The sequence below is a fragment of the Triticum aestivum genome, chromosome 4A (assembly GCF_018294505.1).
Source record: "Triticum aestivum cultivar Chinese Spring chromosome 4A, IWGSC CS RefSeq v2.1, whole genome shotgun sequence".
Lineage (NCBI taxonomy): Eukaryota > Viridiplantae > Streptophyta > Magnoliopsida > Poales > Poaceae > Triticum > Triticum aestivum.
This window is the reverse complement of record NC_057803.1, coordinates 224,848,544-224,854,543: the sequence shown is the minus strand read 5'-3', so window position 1 is coordinate 224,854,543 and position 6,000 is coordinate 224,848,544.

Below are 6,000 nucleotides of genomic sequence, written 5' to 3'. Positions count from 1 at the left end.
CCATAGGGTTAGTTGTATGTTGATAGGACTATGTATTGGAGGGCAAGGGTGACAGAAGCTTCAGCCTAGCATAGAAATTGATGCATACGGGATTGAAGGGGGACCAATATATCTTAATGCTATGGTTGGGTTTTACCTTAATGAACGTTAGCAGTTGCGGACGCTTGCTAATAGTTCCAATCATAAGTGCATAGAATTCCAAGTCAGGGATGACATGCTAGCAGTGGCCTCTCCCACATAATACTTGCTATCGGTCTAGTAAAGCAGTCAATTGCTTAGGGACAATTTCACAAATCCTACCACCACTTTTCCACACTCGCTATAATTACTTTATTGTTTATTAATCTAAACAGCCCCTACCTTTTTATTTACGTGCTCTTTATTATCTTGCAAACCTATCCAACAACACCTACAAAGTACTTCTAGTTTCATACTTGTTCTAGGTAAAGCAAACATCAAGCGTGCGTAGAGTTGTATCGGTGGTCGATAGAACTTGAGGGAATATTTGTTCTACCTTTAGCTCCTCGTTGGGTTCGACACTCTTACTTGTCGAAAACTGTTGCGATCCCCTATACTTGTGGGTTATCACATGTGCAAAGGAGAGACCGGCGGGGAAGGGGACGGTGCGGACTGTGTTTTCCAGCCGGAGCTGAGCATGGGCCGGGATGATACAGCTCCTGTAGCGACCCGACCCGAATGGATCAAGTCTCTGTGCTTAAGTGTCATCCCTGGATCGGTATGCTGACACACACAATACTCGAGGATTTATAACAGAGGTAAATCACATGTATAAGTAACGTAAAATACTATTACCTCAATCCAAAATAGCGTAAGTAACAAGGTTGTGGATTCCCATCAACACCAACGACAAAGTTGAGTGTAGAAATCGTAACCCTAACATATCACTTACTCGTCGTAAGAAATCCTGCAACATGAGACGTTGCAGCCACAAAGGGTCAGTACATTGAATGTACTGGCAAATTCACACCATAGAGAATGATGAACAAAGGCTATCACTACATGCATATTTGGCCGGTGGAAAAGCTCTATGGTTATAGTTTTTGTGAAAAGCCAATTTTCCCCTACTACAAAGGAATATATTTTATTTAACTATCATGGTGGTTGTTGAACATTGAGAATGGTTGACAGCATTCCCAATCCCAATTAAGTAGCATCAATAAACCCAACAAAATTAATTTAGAGTAACATGATGAGATTCACATGATAATCCAAGTACTAGATACTCAAAACGTCCATAACCGGGGACACGGCTAATCATGATTAGTTTATACACTCTGCAGAGGTTTGCGCACTTTTCCCCACAAGACTCGATCTCCTCCGTTGGATTTCTCGCACTACATGGTGTTTGAGAAACGGATGACCGAGACATAGTCTTTTTGAAGCGCTAGCACCTTACGATGGGTAGACCGTACCACCTACATCCCCTACATCTGCTAGTCTACCACTGTAAGAGTTCGCACGACTTAGTCAACCATGCTAGAGCCCATAATAGCTTGTGGCTTCACACGGAAGTTTCTAGTATGAATAATCTCATGACCCCTTTGAGCCTGGGTGGCGGTCCAAAAAAAACAGGCAATCCTGATCTACCCAGGTGCCTAGACAGGCAATCCTGGAATAACCCGCTGCCTCAATCCACCCAGATGTGTGTTTAAGTTGCCACCTTAAGTAAACCATTAATTACAATCTCACATCTGTCATGAATACTCTCAAAACCCAATCCACGTCTACGAGTATAGCATGGCACTATAAGCATAACGTAATAGTAACTCCCAAGGTTTGAATGCAGGGTAATAGGTTCCTACCTCATCAACTACTTCCCAATACCCACAATTTAATTAGATCCTAATCATGCAATGTTTGAGGATTGATCTAATGCAATATAACTGGGTATGAAAAGGGATATGATCAAAGTGTGAACTTGCCTGCAATGTTGATGAAGATGATTCGCACTCAAAACTCTTGATAGTTCTACTCCTCACACTCCGGTCAATCTATCGTAAGCAAGCAATAGTAACCACACATAAGCAATCACTCAAAAGATCAGAAAGAACGAAGAAGACGATTCGAAAAACTTGAAAACCAAGCAAATAACTCTTGCAACATAATTTTTTTCTAACAGTACCAAAATTATGTGAATTTGGCCTTATTAGAATGTTTAGGTCAAGAGCTTCGATTTGCAAAAAGAATCAACTCAAACGGAGCTACGAAACTCAAGTTATGATCAAATGAAGTTTGAATCTAAATCTGATATAATTCAAATTTTAAACTTTTCAAAAACATGTTTGAGTTGGATTACTGGATAGAGGGGATCATAACGAAAACGTGGGCGTTGGTTTCGTCTAATTCCGACTAACGAGCAAAAAGTTATAGTGTTTTGAAGATCAGGGGCTATTCTGCAAATAATTTATTCACAAACGGGTCCCTGGCCGAAAACTGAAATAAAAGAAAATACTAAATAGCGAACATTCACTGCGGAAGCCTATAAGATGAAAACCGTTCGCTACTGAACCCTAAATAGCGAACGCCCGCTGGATGACCAACTGATCGGGTTTTTTTAAGAACCAAAAATAAACCGTAGCCTAAATAAAACCGGACCGGGGCGGTTTTACCTTTCCGGTCAACGCCGGCGAACGACGGCGGCTCGGCGTCGAGGTGGCGAGCAGCGGGCGGCGGCTCTGCGCGGGAAGTGCGGCGGCGATGCGGCATGGGCGAGCAGCGCGGCAAGGGGTGCGGCCGCGCGGGGCGGCGCGCTATGCAGCAGCAGCGGGCGGCGGCGCGGCGAGGCGCTGCGGCGGCGGCGGCGAGATGCGGGCGAGGCGAAGCAGCGCGAGCGGCGAGGAGGAGAGGAACGGGGCGGCGGCGACTTTATAGGGGAGGGGAGAAGCTTCTTGGGGAATGGGGCAGAGGAGGCCGGAGGCGGCACGGCCGTCCCATGGCGGCGCGGCGACGCTGTCGTGCGGGGCTCGGTCTCCTGCTGGAGATCGGGGACGACCCGGGGTGGGCCGGCGTGGCGCTGGGCCGGCTGGGCTTCGGCCCAGTCGGTCCGAAGAGTTTTTTAATAAACATTTTTCAGATAATTAAAATAATAAAAATGAAATAAGTAAAAATATTATATAGGCATATAATATATCAAAAATTTTAGAAAAAGATTTCCAACAACATCGTTTTCTTGCATTAAATAAAATACACACAAAATCAGATAATTCAAAGAGTGCTACTGGTCTAATAAAATCTAACAAAATCATTTAAAAAAATACCAAAATGATTTCAAATTAATTTTTCTCCAATTTTCTAATGTAGGGAATCATGTTACCCTAATTTCCATATATTTTATTTTTGGAGAAAATTTATTTGAATAAAACTCGAATAACTCCAAATTGAAAATAAATTCAAAAGAACTTTGAATTTAATTCTTTGAAACTCCCAACTCATATTTCATATAATTTGAAGAAGTCATTTTATCTTCTTTCATGAAAATTATTGAGTTGCATGAAGTTCCAGAATCGGAAATATTTTCAAATGAAATTCAAATATCTTCAACACCCCTTGTCATTTAAATAAATGGAAGAAGTCATGTCATCTTCTCTCCAGGGTTTTGTGTTTGAAAAGAATTTGAATTCATGGGGATCATAAAAGCAAAAATGAAAGTTTGGGAAAATCCTTTTATTCCCTCTCATTTAACTTTCAAAAAGTTTTGAATTCCACTCAATTTCACACAATCAATCAAACAATCAATCAAATCTATCTATTTATTATAACATTCCAAAATTTAGAATTTTGGGATGTTACAAACCTACCACCCTTAAAATGAATCTCGTCCTCGAGATTCGGAGAGGCTAGAAAGAAATAGGTTAGGTTCAGGGTCTTCTCAAAATCCATCGATCATCACACGGGGTCTGGGGTGCTACCACCCTTAGAAGCATGGTTACTGTTCCATCAAAACTCATATACTCCATCCTTATTCTTGACAATGTCGGTCTTCTCAGATCCTCGAGAAAATTCCTTCTCTGAGCTCTTCCGGTAGTGGCATAACCTTTTCCTCAATTCTTCTGTCTTTCATCTAGGTAAGGTTCTTCCGAGACTGGGTCTTCTTAGCTGACGGGTCTGGCGCTAATACTAAACAACTATCGATATCTCATGGTGGTCAACCATTTATGGTTTCTCCTGCAGGAAATGGGTCTAGGCTTTTTCTCTCACCGTATGTCCTACGATTGGCAACAGCTGCCATGTACAAGGAAAAAAAAATACTTATACCATTCTAAGGTTTAAACAAGGTTTTGATCGTTGTCTCTCTACTATAGGTAAGTCACTCAGATTTACCATCCCATATATCAAGGCGAACAATAAGAGTAAGTCGGTATGGTGATCAATCCATCCCGCACCCAAATCATTACCATGTATACAGTTTAGCGAATCTCGCATACTAACACTCAGTCATCCTCACAAGCATTGCAGAATTTCTCTTGTCGACGACTAAGTTCGGATAATTCCATGGATTCTGCAAGCCAAACAAACATCTATCGTTCCTTCACAACTCTCAGGTTTTGCATTACTCCTATAAAATTGTCTGCCGATAAAACGTCGTATCTTCCTCCAGGGTTTTTTTTCCTTCAGCAAGAATGTGCTTACTTCTTGGCAGGTCCTGGGGCCTGTGGGTTATGGCCCATCACTTGTAGTCCTTGAACTTATCATCGGGCAACTGATCATTATTTCAACTTCCAACTTCCTAGTATTCATAAATCCTTCCAATTGTATTGTGTTCCTCCCTTCTATTGGCACCAAACTAGGACATGATTACTCAGACTCATCATGGAGTTTCCATTGATCCATATTTCCAACATCATACCTCCTTTATATCCAATAGTAATTCATCTCTTCATCCTCGTGGGGTATCCCACATACCGAGATAAAAACTTATACTTATGGAGTCCATATTCCACTTCGTGGAACATCATTATCCTTTCCAGAGTCAAGCATTCTTACAGGGGAATATTGGCCATCTCTGCAAGGCACTTCTTCAACTGGGAAATGTGAAACACATCATGAACTCCTGACAGTCCTTCGGGTGACTCCAACTTATTGGCCACTTCTCCCATACGCTCCAAAACTCGGTATGGTCCTACAAATCTCGGGGCTAACTGTCCCTTAACTCTAAATTGTTTAACTCCTCGCAGAGGGAACACACGAAGACATGCTCTGTCTCCAATGTCATAGACTACCTCCTTGCGTTTTTAAGTCTGCATAACTCTTCTACCTGGACTGAGCTACCTTCAGTCTATCTCGAATCAACTTAACATTCTCTTCTGACTCCTTGATCACATTTGGTCCAAACAACTAACGGTCTCCAACTTCATCCCACATACTCTTGGGGCATCACACATATCGAGACAAAACTCGTATTCATTTTGTCCGAAATCCACTCAGTGGAGTATCCTTATCTTTTCCAGGGGTCAACGGTTCTTATAGGGTACTACCACCCTTAAAATGCACAAATCTTCCATAGACCATATTTCTCTTATCCTCAAAATGGTCAAAATCCTTCTTCATAGAGTAACAACTCATAAAATCCATATCAGTACCAATGATGCTACTTTATTCATTCTCAAATGATTACAATCTCTCGCTTCTCCATTACATGTCTCAACTGAACACCTCAATATAGAAGAAAAATGTTCTCACTTCTACTACTCCATTTCTTTTGTTGCAAACTCGACTATCTAGCACAAGTTTCCTTCTCCTTAGGGCATTCTCTGGCAAAGTGCCCTGCTCCATTAAAACGTATTACTTCTGACAAGTCTCGAGGTTTCCTTTTTGGGCAACTGTTGAGGTAGTGCCCTGACTCCTTGCACCTGTAACAGGTGATATGACTCAGGTCCTTCCAGGAATCCAATCTGCTTCTCTTCCTAGACCTTTCCATGCCAATCATGGCTTCTATTTCTTGTGGGTCATACTCTACTTCCTCTGTCGGGAATTCTACTA